Below are 16946 nucleotides of genomic sequence, written 5' to 3'. Positions count from 1 at the left end.
GAGAGAGAGACAGAGAGAGAGAGTGAGAGGGGAATAAATTAGGTGTCAACATAAAACAACACTGCTGCTTGCTTGATCTTTTTCTCCTCCCTCCCTCCTCCTCCCTCCCTCCCTCCCTCCCCTCCCTCCCTCCTCCCTCCCTCCCTCCCCCCTCCCTCCCTCCCTCCCTCCCTCCCTCCCTCCCTCCCTCCCTCCTCCCTCCCTCACTCCCTTCCTTATTTCTCAGGAGACTACACTCTGCATGCGTTCCAACCTGTAAAGCGGTCCCTAGTGCGCCTGGGGGGTAATGTCCCGGAAAATGAGAGGCTGTGCCTGTGGTCCCTAAATAACATCCTCACTCTACTGTTCCACTGCTCCTCACGAGAGAGGAGGAGGAGAGGGGGTGGAGAGAGAGAGAGTTGGAGAGAGAGAGAGGGGTGGAGAGAGAGAGGGGTGGAGAGAGAGAGGGGTGGAGAGAGAGAGAGGGGTGGAGAGAGAGGGGGTGGAGAGAGAGAGAGGGGTGGAGAGAGAGAGGGGGTGAGAGAGAGAGGGGTGGAGAGAGAGAGAGGGTGGAGAGAGAGAGAGAGGGGTGGAGAGAGAGGGGGTGGAGAGAGAGAGGGGGTGGAGAGAGAGAGGGGGTGGAGAGAGAGAGGGGTGGAGAGAGAGAGGGGTGGAGAGAGAGAGGGGGTGGAGAGAGAGGGGGTGGAGAGAGGGGGTGGAGAGAGAGGGGTGGAGAGAGAGAGGGGGTGGAGAGAGAGAGGGGGTGGAGAGAGAGAGGGGGTGGAGATAGAGAGGGGGTGGAGAGAGAGAGGGGGATGGAGAGAGAGAGGGGTGGAGACAGAGGGGGTGGAGAGAGAGGGGGGTGGAGAGAGGGGTGGAGAGAGAGGGAGGGGGTGAGAGAGAGGGGGTGGAGAGAGAGGGGTGGAGAGAGAGGGGGGTGGAGAGAGAGAGGGGGTGGAGAGAGAGGGGTGGAGAGAGAGAGGGATGGAGATAGAGGGGGTGGAGAGAGAGGGGGTGGAGAGAGAGGGGTGGAGAGAGAGGGATGGAGAGAGAGGGGGTGGAGAGAGAGGGGGGTGGAGAGAGAGGGGGTGGAGAGAGAGGGATGGAGAGAGAGGGGGTGGAGAGAGAGGGGGTGGAGAGAGAGGGATGGAGAGAGAGGGGGTGGAGAGAGGGGGTGGAGAGAGGGGGATGGAGAGAGAGAGAGATGGAGAGAGAGAGAGAAATGGAGAGAGAGGGGGAGAGAGAGAGGGGGGGGAGAGAGAGGGGGTGGAGAGAGAGAGAAATGGAGAGAGGGGGAGAGAGAGAGGGGGTGGAGAGAGAGAAATGGAGAGAGAGGGGGAGAGAGAGAGGGGGAGAGAGAGAGAAATGGAGAGAGGGGGGGAGAGAGAGGGGGAGAGAGAGAGGGTGAAGGATCAAAGTCGTGTGAGCAGAAAGGAGAGAGAGAAAATCAGAGAAATGCTAAGCAGAAGCGATGCAAAACATTAGACAGTGAGACAGAGAGAGATAGAGACAGTAAATCTCAGTAAGACCAAAATAATGGTTTTCTGAAAAAGGTCCAGTCGCCAGGACAACAAATACAAATTCCATCTAGAAACCGTTGCCATAGAGCCCACAAAAAAATTATACATACCTCAGCCTAAACATCAGTACCACAGGTAACTTCCACAAAGCTGAGAACGATCTGAGAGACAAGGCAAGGAGGGCCTTCTATGCCATCAACAGGAACATCAAATTCAACATACAGATTAGGATCTGGCAAAAAATACTGGAATCAGTTATAGAACCCATTGCCCTTTATGGTTGTGAGGTCTGGGGTCCGCTCACCAACCAAGACTTCACAAAATGGGACAAACACCAAATTGAGACTCTGCATGCAGAATTCTACAAAAATATCCTCCGTGTACAACGTAGAACACCAAATAATGCATGCAGAGCAGAATTAGGCAGATACACACTAATTATCAAAATCCAGAAAAGAGACGTTAAATTCTACAACCACCTAAAAGGAAGCGTTTCACAAACCTTCCATAACAAAGCCATCACCTACAGAGAGGTGAACCTGGAGAAGTGTCCCCTAAGCAAGCTGGTCCTGGGGCTCTGTTCACAAATACAAATAGACCCTACAGAGAGAGGAACCTGGAGAAGAGTCCCCTAAGCAAGCTGGTCCTGGGGCTCTGTTCACAAACACAAACACACCCTACAGAGCCCCAGGACAGCAACACAATGAGACCCAACCAAATCATGAGAAAACAAAAAGGTAATTACTTGACACATGGAAAGAATTTACAAAAAAACTGCTATTTGACCCTAAACAGAGAGTACACAGTGGCAGAATACCTGACCACTGTGATTGACACAAAATTAAGGAAATATTTACAGACTCAGTGAGCATAGCCTTGATATTGATTGATATTGATTGATATTGCAGATTCACAATTTGGTGTTTGTCCCATTTTGTGAATTGGGTTCAAAAACTGATTCAAGTATTTTTAGCCAGATCCTAATTTGAATGTTGAAATTTATGTTCCTTTTGATGGCATAGAATGCCCTTCTTGCCTTGTCTCTCAGATCGTTCACAGCTTTGTGGAAGTTTCCTGTGGCGCTGATGTTTAGGGTATTTATAGTTTATTCTGTGCTCTATGGCAACGGTGTCTAGATGGAATTCGTATTTGTGGTCCTGGCAACTGGACCTTTTTTGGAACACCATTATTTTGGTCTTACTGAGATTTACAGTCAGGGCCCAGGTCTGTCAGGGCCCAGGTTTGGCAGAATCAGTAAATAAGATCTAGGTGCTGCTGTAGGCCCTCCTGGTTGGTGACAGACGCACCAGATCATCAGCAAACCGTAGACATTTGACTTCAGATTCTAGTAGGGTGAGGCCGGGTGCTGCAGACTATTCTAGTGCCTTCGCCAATTTGTCTATATATATATTTTGAAGAGGGTGGGCCTTAAGCTGCATCCCTGTCTCACCCCACGGCCCCGTGGAAAAAATGTGTGTGTTTTTTGGCTATTTTAAATGCACTCTTGTTGTTTGTGTACATGGATTTTATAATGGCGTATGTTTTTCCCCCAACACCACTTTCCATCAATTTGTGTAGCAGACCTTCGTTTCAAATTGGGTTGAAAGCTTTTATGAAATCAAGAGAGCAGACTGCCTTTTTTTTGGTTTGTTTGTTTGCCAATTAGGGTGTGCAGGGTGAATACGTGGTCTGTCGTACGGTAATTTGGTAAAAAGCCAATTTGACATTTGCTCAGTACACGGTTTTGATTTTCCAAAGGTTGCTGTTGACGCATATCCCACGGTAGTTATTGGGGTCAAATTTATCTCCACTTTTATCGATTGGGGATATCAGTCTTTGGTTCCAAATATTGGGGGAAGATGCCAGTGCTGAGGATGATGTTAAAGAGTTTAAGTATAGCCAATTGGAATTTGTGGTCTGTATGTTTTATCATTTAATTTAAGATACAATCAACCCCAAAGGCCTTTTGGGTTGGAGGGTTTGTATTTTGTCTTGTAGTTCATTCAATGTAATTGGAGAATCCAGTGGGTTCTGGTAGTCTTTAATAGTTGATGATCATGTACATATTTTTGCTGTTTGTTCTTTGTTATAGAGCCAAAACGATTGGAGAAGTGGTTTATCCATTCATCTCTGTTTTGGATAGATAACTCTTCGTGTTGTTGTTTGTTTAGTGTTTTCCAATTTTCCCAGAAGTGGTTAGATTCTATGGATTCTTCAATTACATTGAATAGATTTCTGACGTGCTGTTCCTTATTTTTAAGTAGAGTATGTATGTACTGTTGTCGTGATTCAACAGAGTAAAGGCATATTGCTGTTGGGGGGTGGGGTCTGTTAGGAGGGGTGGAGTCTGTTAGGAGGGGGGGGTGGAGTCTGTTAGGAGGGGTGGGGTCTGTTAGGAGGGGTGGAGTCTGTTAGGAGGGGGTGGGGTCTGTTAGGAGGGGTGGGGTCTGTTAGGAGGGGTGGAGTCTGTTAGGAGGGGTGGAGTCTGTTAGGAGGGGGTGGGGTCTGTTAGGAGAGGGTGTGGTCTGTTAGGAGGGGTGGAGTCTGTTAGGAGGGGGTGGAGTCTATTAGGAGGGGGTGGGATCTGTTAGGAGGGGTGGAGTCTGTTAGGAGGGGGTGGAGTCTGTTAGGAGGGGGTGGAGTCTGTTAGGAGGGGGTGGAGTCTGTTAGAAGGGGGTGGGGTCTGTTAGGAGGGGGTGGGGTCTATTATGAGGGGTGGGGTCTGTTAGGAGGGGGTGGAGTCTGTTAGGAGGGGGTGGGGGGTGGGGGTGTTGTTGTGCTGATCTGTTTTGTGGGTTTGTTCTATCTGGATTGTGTGGACTATGTCTCTCTCCAGCTCTGTGAATGTATCCCTCTCAGTGATGGAGGAGCAGTGCATTGTGGGACCTGGGTGTGTTCAGTGCTGAGGGGGAGGGGGGGGGTGACTATGTTCTTCTGCAGGACAGTTTGAAGAGGTGTGATCAGACTGACTCAGGATGGGGAGTCGTCACAGATAGAGTTTTTTATCAGCTGTTCTCTCTCTTTGATCATGTAGAAGTCCAGCTGGAACTGCATGATGAAGACTGCACCTTTACTGTCCCAGACTGCACCATTACTGTCTGCACCATTACTGTCTGCACCATTACTGTCCCAGACTGCACCATTACTGTCCCAGACTGCAACATTACTGTCCCAGACTGCACCATTACTGTCCCAGACTGCACCATTACTGTCCCAGACTGCACCATTACTGTCCCAGACTGCACCACTACTGTCCCAGACTGCACCATTACTGTCCCAGACTGCACCATTACTGTCCCAGACTGCACCATTACTGTCCCAGACTGCACCATTACTGTCCCAGACTGCACCATTACTGTCTGCACCATTACTGTCCCAGACTGCACCATTACTGTCCCAGACTGCACCACTGCTGTCCCAGACTGCACCATTACTGTCCAGACTGCACCATTACTGTCTGCACCATTACTGTCTGCACCATTACTGTCCCAGACTGCACCATTACTGTCCCAGACTGCACCATTACTCTCCCAGACTGCACCATTACTGTCCCAGACTGCACCATTACTGTCTGCACCATTACTGTCTGCACCATTACTGTCCCAGACTGCACCATTACTGTCTGAACCATTACTGTCTGCACCATTACTGTCCCAGACTGCACCATTACTGTCCCAGACTGAACCATTACTGTCTGAACCATTACTGTCTGCACCATTACTGTCCCAGACTGCACCATTACTGTCCCAGACTAAACCATTACTGTCTGAACCATTACTGTCTGCACCATCACTGTCCCAGACTGCATCATTACTGTCCCAGATTGCACCATTACTGTCCCAGACTGCACCATTACTGTCCCATGTGTAGCTACATGGTCTCAACAGTCTCTCCATGATGTGCAGCAAGCTACATGGTCTCAACAGTCTTGTTTCCTGAGCTGTTGGTCCAACACTTCATCACATAATCACATCATTTTTTCTTTTCTCTCTCTGTCTCTGTCTCTGTATCTGTCTCTGTATCTCTCTCTCTCTCTCTCTCTCTCTCTCTCTCTCTCTCTCTCTCTCTCTCTCTCTCTCTCTCTCTCTCTCTCTCTCTCTCTCTGTCTCTGTCTCTGTCTCTCTCTGTCTCTCTCTCTGTCTCTGTATCTCTCTCTCTCTCTCTCTCTCTCTCTCTCTCTCTCTGTATCTCTCTCTCTCTCTCTCTCTCTCTCTCTCTCTCTCTCTCTCTCTCTCTCTCTCTCTCTCTCTCTCTCTCTCTCTCTCTCTCTCTCTCTCTCTCTGTCTCTCTCTCTGTCTCTGTATCTCTCTCTCTCTCTCTCTCTCTCTCTCTCTCTCTCTCTCTCTCTCTCTCTCTGTATCTCTCTCTCTCTCTCTCTCTCTCTCTCTCTCTCTCTCTCTCTCTCTCTCTCTCTCTCTCTCTCTCTCTCTCTCTCTCTCTCTCTCTCTCTCTCTCTCTCTCTGTGTCTCTGTCTCTGTCTCTGTCGTCTGTCTCTCTCTCTCTCTCTCTCTCTGTGTCTGTGTCTCTCCCTCTCTCTCTCTCTCTCTCTCTCTCTCTCTCTCTCTCTCTCTCTCTCTCTCTCTCTCTCTCTCTCTCTCTCTCTCTCTCTCTCTCTCTCCTCTCTCCTCCATCTCCGTCTCTCTCCTCTCCGTCTCTCTCTCTCTCTCTCTCTCTCTCTCTCTCTCTCTCTCTCTCTCTCTCTCTCTCTCTCTCTGTCTCTGTCTCTCTCCGTCTCTCTCTCTCTCTCTCTCTCTCTCTCTCTCTCTCTCTCTCTCTCTCTCTCTCTCTCTCTCTCTCTCCGTCTCTCTCTCTCTCCGTCTCTCCGTCTCTCCGTCTCTCTCTCTCGCTCTCTCTCTCTCTCTCTCTCTCGCTCTCTCTCTCTCTCTACAAAATATCATCCTTTATTTTAGTCACTTAGTTAGCATGCTTTGGCTTCTAAAAACATTCCCAAAACACACACACACACACACACACACACACACACACACACACACACACACACACACACACACACACACACACACACACACACACACACACACACACACACACACACACACACACACACACACACACACCAGGGTAATGGGAGAATTTTGTGCAGGGAATGAAGTGCAAACATCGACAGACATTGACAGTGGCTGTGCTGTCTATTAGCTGTGTTTACATGTCTTTTTACCAAGCAAAACGCATTAGCGAAGGTGCCGTACAGATCCCCCCCCCCCCACACTCAACAAATGCAGTTTGTACAATACGTCAAAATATGTTTGAGTTTCCCTGCATTTGGGCGAGCTTGTGAAGCTAACTGTGGCCTTTTGCCTGTATGCTGCCTTTCATTAAAAAAATATCGCCTAAAATACATGAGATCATATGGGCAGAATCTTATATTTCGCAGCATAGGATACCACATTTTTATCAGTTATTAACGTTTCTAGCGCAGGGGTTCCACTAGCGGAACACCTCGACAACATTCCGCTGAAAAGGCAGCACGCTAAATTCAAAAATATTATTTTGAAATATGTAACTTTCACACATTAACAAGTCCAATACAGCAAATGAAAGATAAACATCTTGTTAATCTACCCATCGTGTCCGATTTCAAAAATGCTTTACAGTGAAAGCACAACATGTGATTATGTTAGATGACCGGCAAGTCGAAAAAACAAACAGCCATTTTTCCAGCCAAAGATAGGAGTCACAAAAAGCAGAAATGGAGATCAAATGAATCACTAACCTTTGATGATCTTCATCAGATGACACTCATAGGACATCATGTTACACAATGTGTATGTTTTGTTCGAGCCCAATCCAGCCAGATAAATATCCGCCATGTTGGAATCAACAAAGTTAGAAACAACACCATAAATATTCACTTACCTTTGATGATCTTCATCAGAAGGCACTCCCAGGAATCCCAGTTCGACAATAAATGACTGATTTGTTCCATAAAGTTTCATCATTTATGTCCAAATAGTCACTTGTTGTTAGCGTGTTCAGCCCGGTAATCCATCTTCATGAGGCGCGAGCATTTCATTCAGACAAAAACTCGAAAAGTTCCATTACAGTCCCTTAGAAAGATGTCAAACGATGTATGGAATCAATCGTTAGGATGTTTTTAACATAAAACATCAATAATGTTCCAACCAGGGTGAATTCCTTTGTATTCAGAAAGTAACATTTCTGACAATGCAATGACATACCCAAACCTAACTGCCTGTAGCTCAGGACCTGAAGCAAAAATATGCATATTCTTGGTACCATTTGAAGTTTGTGGAAATGTGAATTGAATTGAATGTAGAAGAAAATAACGCAATAGATCTGGTCAAAGAAAATACAAAAAAAAAAAACATTTTATTCCCCACCATCTTTGAAATGCAACAGAAAGGTCCCTGTTCTAGCCATAACTCTGGTGGTAATTCTGACGGTGTCCACAAGATGGCAGCAGTGTTTGTGCAAAGTTTCAGATGGATAACTTGAAGTACGAGCGAACTACATGACATTTAGTGTGTGAAGTCACCCAGGTACATTTGGGCAAATCGTGAAGGAGATATTTGCATTCTGATTACATTTGTTTTGTAAGGATATCGTCAGATCTGTAAACTTGGACCTTGATTTGATCTTTTCCAGTATTAGTAGACATATTATAAGGTCAACATTTGCAAAGCAACCAGTTTTCATAACTTCATAACTCTGAATATTATTATAATTTTTGTCCAAAAGGTAAAGACATATTTTGATGTTTTACAATTGTGATTTTATGAAAGTTAAATATTTACAATACTGTAGTTTGAATTTCGTGCTCCGCAATTTCACCGGATGTTGTCGAGGCGTCCCGCTAGCGACACGCCTTTCCCAAAGTCTAGCTACTCCGGCATGATACAGTCAAACTGCTAGATAAGTGTGAAGCCAGATGTCAGATTCAGCACAAACACTGCTAGCTGGCCTACGTTACCTCAACCAAGACCAGCCTCTCACAAAACAAACTTTAGCTGATGAAACACATTGTCTTTGCTAAGAAAAAGTTAGCTAACTACGTTGAATCTTAACCTGGCCAATACACACACAAGTAGTGCATTGGCTGTGTGTTGCAGGGAGTGTACACATGCTAGGTAGCGAATTAGCTAGATCAACACACGAGACAGACGCTGTTATAATGCATTAATTCAGTAAAACCTCCTCTGTCAACGCAATTTCATGCCATTTCAATCCAAATTTGAGTTGACCGATCAACACTGGCAAATACTTCTCAGTGTGTTCCCAAATCTGAACCCAGGAAGCAGAACAATGTTTAAAATACGTATTTTCCAGACGTTGAAGTTAAGTTCATTTTAGGTTCTGAATAAAAGGTGAAAATATGTATTTTCCTGACGTTGAAATCAGGTTCATTTTCAGTTCTGAATGAATGTTGAAAGTCCTGTTTTACCTTATTGTACTGGCGATCAAAGAGCTACAATAGAGGGTTAGTTGACAAGTTTAATCAGGTGTACAAGCTCTGGAACAGATCAATTACATGAGAACCAAACAGTAGATATACACTATATCTACTGTTCTATATCTACTGTACTATATCTACTATATATACTATACTATATCTACTATATCTACTGTACTATATCTACTATATCTACTGTACTATATCTACTATATCTACTATATCTACTGTACTATATCTACTATATCTACTATACTATATCTACTATACCATATCTACCATACTATATCTACTGTACTATATCTACTATATATACTGTACTATATCTACTATATCTACTATATCTACTGTACTATATCTACTGTACTATATCTACTATATCTACTATACTATATCTACTATATCATATCTACCATACTATATCTACTGTACTATATCTACTATATATACTGTACTATATCTACTATATCTACTATATCTACTGTACTATATCTACTGTACTATATCTACTATATCTACTGTACTATACCTACTATATCTACTGTAATATATCTATTATATCTACTGTACTATATCTACTATACTATATCTACTATACCATATCTACTATATCTACTGTCCTATATCTACTTTACTATATCTACTGTACTATATCTACTATATACACTGTACTATATCTACTATATCTACTGTATCTACTGTACTATATCTACTATACTATATCTACTATACTACATCTACTATACCATATCTACTATATCTACTGTACTATATCTACTATATCTACTGTACTATATCTACTATATCTACTGTACTATATCTACTATATCTACTGTAATATATCTATTATATCTACTGTACTATATCTACTATATCTACTATACTATATCTACTATACCATATCTACTATATCTACTGTACTATATCTACTATATCTACTTTACTATATCTACTGTACTATATCTACTATATCTACTGTACTATATCTACTATATCTACTGTATCTACTATATCTACTATATCTACTATACCATATCTACTATATCTACTATATCTACTATATCTACTATACTATATCTACTGTACTATATCTACTATATCTACTGTACTATATCTACTATATCTACTGTACTATATCTACTATATCTACTGTATCTACTGTACTATATCTACTATACTATATCTACTCTACTATATCTACTGTACTATATCTACTATATCTACTGTACTATATCTACTATATCTACTGTACTATATCTACTATATCTACTGTACTATATCTACTATATCTACTGTACTATATCTACTATACCATATCTACTATATCTACTGTATCTACTATACCATATCTACTATATCTACTATATCTACTGTAATATATCTACTATATCTACTATACTATATCTACTGTACTATATCTACTATATCTACTGTACTATATCTACTGTACTATATCTACTATATTATATCTACTGTAATATCTATTATATCTACTGTACTATATCTACTATATCTACTGTACTATATCTACTATACCTACTGTAATATCTATTATATCTACTGTACTATATCTACTATATCTACTGTACTATATCTACTGTAATATCTATTATATCTACTGTACTATATCTACTATATCTACTGTAATATCTATTATATCTACAAAGCATTACATGGGCTTGCTCCTACCTATCTCTCTGATTTGGTCCTGCCGTACATACCTACACGTACGCTACGGTGACAAGACGCAGGCCTCCTAATTGTCCCTAGAATTTCTAAGCAAACAGCTGGAGGCAGGGCTTTCTCCAATAGAGCTCAATTTTTATGGAACGGTCTGCCTACCCATGTCAGAGACGCAAACTCGGTCTCAACTTTTAAGTCTTTACTGAATCTCTTCAGTGGGTCATATGATCTGTCTATCGCCTCCTTTGAATTCCATGCTGTCACAGTTACCAGCCCTTTCAAGCTTAACATCCTTATCATTTATCGCCCTCCAGGTTCCCTCGGAGAGTTCATCAATGAGCTTGATGCCTTGATAAGCTCCTTTCCTGAGGACGGCTCACCTCTCACAGTTCTGGGCGACTTTAACCTCCCCACGTCTACCTTTGACTCTTTCCTCTCTGCCTCCTTCTTTCCACTCCTCTCCTCTTTTGACCTCACCCTCTCACCTTCCCCCCCTACTCACAAGGCAGGCAATACGCTCGACCTCATCTTTACTAGATGCTGTTCTTCCACTAACCTCATTGCAACTCCCCTCCAAGTCTCCGACCACTACCTTGTATCCTTTTCCCTCTCGCTCTCATCCAACACCTCCCACTGCCCCTACTCGGATGGTATCGCGCCGTCCCAGCCTTCGCTCTCTCTCCCCCGCTACTCTCTCCTCTTCCATCCTATCATCTCTTCCCTCCACTCAAACCTTCTCCAACCTATCTCCTGATTCTGCCTCCTCAACCCTCCTCTCCTCCCTCTCTGCATCCCTTGACTCTCTATGTCCCCTATCCTCCAGGCCGGCTCGGTCCTCCCCTCCCGCTCCGTGGCTCGATTACTCATTGCGAGCTCACAGAACAGGGCTCCGGGCAGCCGAGCGGAAATGGAGGAAAACTCGCCTCCCTGCGGACCTGGCATCCTTTCACTCCCTCCTCTCTACATTTTCCTCCTCTGTCTCTGCTGCTAAAGCCACTTTCTACCACGCTAAATTCCAAGCATCTGCCTCTAACCCTAGGAAGCTCTTTGCCACCTTCTCCTCCCTCCTGAATCCTCCTCCCCCCCCCCCTCCTCCCTCTCTGCAGATGACTTCGTCAACCATTTTGAAAAGAAGGTCGACGACATCCGATCATCGTTTGCTAAGTCAAACGACACCGCTGGTTCTGCTCACACTGCCCTACCCTGTGCTCTGACCTCTTTCTCCCCTCTCTCTCCAGATGAAATCTCGCGTCTTGTGACGGCCGGCCGCCCAACAACCTGCCCGCTTGACCCTATCCCCTCCTCTCTTCTCCAGACCATTTCCGGAGACCTTCTCCCTTACCTCACCTCGCTCATCAACTCATCCCTGACCGCTGGCTATGTCCCTTCCGTCTTCAAGAGAGCGAGAGTTGCACCCCTTCTGAAAAAACCTACACTCGATCCCTCCGATGTTAACAATTACAGACCAGTATCCCTTCTTTCTTTTCTCTCCAAAACTCTTGAACGTGCCGTCCTTGGCCAGCTCTCCCGCTATCTCTCTCTGAATGACCTTCTTGATCCAAATCAGTCAGGTTTCAAGACTAGTCATTCAACTGAGACTGCTCTCCTCTGTATCACGGAGGCGCTCCGCACTGCTAAAGCTAACTCTCTCTCCTCTGCTCTCATCCTTCTAGATCTATCGGCTGCCTTCGATACTGTGAACCATCAGATCCTCCTCTCCACCCTCTCCGAGTTGGGCATCTCCGGCGCGGCCCACACTTGGATTGCGTCCTACCTGACAGGTCGCTCCTACCAGGTGGCGTGGCGAGAATCTGTCTCCTCACCACGTGCTCTCACCACTGGTGTCCCCCAGGGCTCTGTTCTAGGCCCTCTCCTATTCTCGCTATACACCAAGTCACTTGGCTCTGTCATAACCTCACATGGTCTCTCCTATCATTGCTATGCTGACGACACACAATTCATCTTCTCCTTTCCCCCTTCTGATGACCAGGTGGCGAATCGCATCTCTGCATGTCTGGCAGACATATCAGTGTGGATGACGGATCACCACCTCAAGCTGAACTTCGGCAAGACGGAGCTGCTCTTCCTCCCGGGGAAGGACTGCCCGTTCCATGATCTCGCCATCACGGTTGACAACTCCATTGTGTCCTCCTCCCAGAGCGCTAAGAACCTTGGCGTGATCCTGGACAACACCCTGTCGTTCTCAACTAACATCAAGGCGGTGGCCCGTTCCTGTAGGTTCATGCTCTACAACATCCGCAGAGTACGACCCTGCCTCACACAGGAAGCGGCGCAGGTCCTAATCCAGGCACTTATCATCTCCCGTCTGGATTACTGCAACTCGCTGTTGGCTGGGCTCCCTGCCTGTGCCATTAAACCCCTTCAACTCATCCAGAACGCCGCAGCCCATCTGGTGTTCAACCTTCCCAAGTTCTCTCACGTCACCCCGCTCCTCCGTTCTCTCCACTGGCTTCCAGTCGAAGCTCGCATCCGCTACAAGACCATGGTGCTTGCCTACGGAGCTGTGAGGGGAACGGCACCTCAGTACCTCCAGGCTCTGATCAGGCCCTACACCCAAACAAGGGCAATGCGTTCATCCACCTCTGGCCTGCTCGCCTCCCTACCACTGAGGAAGTACAGCTCCCGCTCAGCCCAGTCAAAACTGTTCGCTGCTCTGGCCCCCCAATGGTGGAACAAACTCCCTCACGACGCCAGGACAGCGGAGTCAATCACCACCTTCCGGAGACACCTGAAACCCCACCTCTTTAAGGAATACCTAGGATAGGATAAGTAATCCCCTCACCCCCCCTTAAGATTTAGATGCACTATTGTAAAGTGACTGTTCCACTGGATGTCATAAGGTGAATGCACCAATTTGTAAGTCGCTCTGGATAAGAGCGTCTGCTAAATGACTTAAATGTAATGTAATGTAAATATGATTGAGTGTAGTCTGGCCCAGGAGTGGGAAGGTGAACGGAAAGGCTCTGGAGCAACGAACCGCCCTTGCTGTCTCTTCCTGGCCGGTTCCCCTCTTTCCACTGGGATTCTCTGCTTCTAATCCCTATTACAGGGGCTGAGTCACTAGCTTACTGGGGCTCTCTCATGCCGTCCCTGGAGGGGGTGCGTCACCTGAGTGGGTTGATTCACTGTTGTGGTCATCCTGTCTGGGTTGGCGCCCCCCCTTTGGGTTGTGCCGTGGCGGAGATCTTTGTGGGCTATACTCAGCCTTGTCTCAGGATGGTAAGTTGGTGGTTGAAGATATCCCTCTTAGTGGTGTGGGGGCTGTGCTTTGGCAAAGTGGGTGGGGTTATATCCTTTCAACTGACCTGAGCCCTAGGACCATGCCCCAGGACTACCTGACATGATGACTCCTTGCTGTCCTCAGTCCACCTGGCCATGCTGCTGCTCCAGTTTCAACTGTTCTGCCTTACTATTATTCGACCATGCTGGTCATTTATGAACATTTGAACATCTTGGCCATGTTCTGTTATAATTTCCACCCGGCACAGCCAGAAGAGGACTGGCCACCCCACATATGCTCTCTCTAATTCTTTCTTTCTTTCTCTCTCTCGGAGGACCTGAGCCCTAGGACCATGCCCCAGGACTACCTGACATGATGACTCCTTGCTGTCCCCAGTCCACCTGACTGTGCTGCTGCTCCAGTTTCAACTGTTCTGCCTTATTATTATTCGACCATGCTGGTCATTTATGAACATTTGAACATCTTGGCCATGTTCTGTTATAATCTCTACCCGGCACAGCCAGAAGAGGACTGGCCACCCCACAAAGCCTGGTTCCTCTCTAGGTTTCTTCCTAGGTTTTGGCCTTTCTAGGGAGTTTTTCCTAGCCACCGTGCTTCTACACCTGCATTGCTTGCTGTTTGGGGTTTTAGACTGGGTTTCTGTTCAGCACTTTGAGATATCAGCTGATGTAGGAAGGGCTATATAAATACATTTGATTTGATTTGATCTACTATATCTACTGTAATATATATATTATATCTACTGTACTATATATACTATACTATATCTACTATATCTACTATACCATATCTACTATATCTACTGTACTATATCTGATGTACTATAGCTACGATATCTACTATACTATATCTACTATATCTAATGTACTATATATACTGTACTATATATACTATACTATATCTACTGTACTATATCTACTATACTATATCTATTGTACTATATCTACTATATCTACTGTACTATATCTACTATACTATATCTATTGTACTATATCTACTATACTATATCTACTATACTATATCTACTGTACTTTATCTACTGTACTATATCTACTATATCTACTGTACTATACCTACTATACTATATCTATTGTACTATATCTACTATACTATATCTACTGTACTTTATCTACTGTACTACATCTATTGTACTATATCTACTATACTATATCTACTGTACTTTATCTACTGTACTATATCTACTATATCTACTGTACTATATCTACTGTACTATACCTACTATACTATATATACTATACTATGTCTACTATACTATATATACTGTACTATATATACTGTACTATATCTACTATACTATATCTGCTATACTATGTCTATTATACTATGTCTACTATACTATGTATACTATATCTACAGTACTATATCAACTGTACTATATCTACTATACCATATCTACCATACTATATCTACTGTACTATATCTACTATACTATATCTACTATACCTACTTTTATATATCTACTATACCATATCTACCATACTATATCTACTGTACTATATCTACTATACTATATCTACCATACTATATCTACTGTACTATATCTACTGTACTATATCTACTATACTATATGTCCTATACTATATCTACTGTACTATATCTACTATACTATATCTACTATACCTACTTTTATATATCTACTATACTATATCTACTACATCTACTGTACTATATCTACTGTACTATATCTACCATACTATATCTACTGTACTATATCTACTGTACTATATCTACTGTACTATATCTACTATACTATTTCTACCATACTATATCTACTGTACTATATCTACTATACTATATCTACTATGCTGTATCTACTGTACTATATCTACTATACTATATCTACTACATCTACTATACTATATCTACTATACCATATCTACTATATCTACTGTAATATATATACTGTACTATATCTACTACATCTACTATACTATATCTACTATACTATATCTACTACATCTACTATACTATATCTACTATACTATATCTACTGTACTATATCTACTGTACTATATCTACCATACTATATCTACTATATCTACTATACTATATCTACTATATCTACTATACTATATCTACTATACTATGTCTACTATACTATATCTACTATAATATATCTACTATATCTACTCTACTATGTCTACTATACTATGTCTACTATACTAAATCTACTATACTATATCTCCTATACTATATCTACTATATCTACTATACTATATCTACTATACTATATCTACTATACTATATCTACTATACTAAATCTACTATACTATATCTCCTATACTATATCTACTATATCTACTATACTATATCTACTCTACTATATCTACTATACTAAATCTACTCTACTATATCTACTATACTATATCTACTCTACTATATCTACTATACTAAATCTACTCTACTATATCTACTATACTATATCTACTATACTATATCTACTATACTATATCTACTATACTATATCTACTATACTATATCTACTATATCTACTATACTATATCTACTATACTATATCTACTATACTATATCTACTATACTATATCTACTATATCTACTATACTATATCTACTATAATATATCTACTATGTCTACTATACTATATCTACTATACTATATCTACTATACTATATCTACTATATCTACTATACTATATCTACTATACTATATCTCCTATACTATATCTACTATACTATATCTACTATATCTACTATACTATATCTACTGTACTATATCTACTATACTATATCTACTATACTATATCTACTATATCTACTATACTATATCTACTATAATATATCTACTATGTCTACTATACTATATCTACTATACTATATCTACTATACTATATCTACTATACTATATCTACTATATCTACTATACTATATCTACTATACTATATCTCCTATACTATATCTACTATATCTACTATACTATATCTCCTATACTATATATACTATATCTACTATACTATATCTACTATACTATATCTACTATACTATATATACTATACTATATCTACTATACTATATCTCCTATACTATATCTA

The sequence above is a fragment of the Oncorhynchus gorbuscha genome, unplaced genomic scaffold (assembly GCF_021184085.1).
Source record: "Oncorhynchus gorbuscha isolate QuinsamMale2020 ecotype Even-year unplaced genomic scaffold, OgorEven_v1.0 Un_scaffold_1556, whole genome shotgun sequence".
NCBI classification, from domain to species: Eukaryota; Metazoa; Chordata; class Actinopteri; order Salmoniformes; family Salmonidae; genus Oncorhynchus; species Oncorhynchus gorbuscha.
This window is presented reverse-complemented; position numbering follows the sequence as displayed.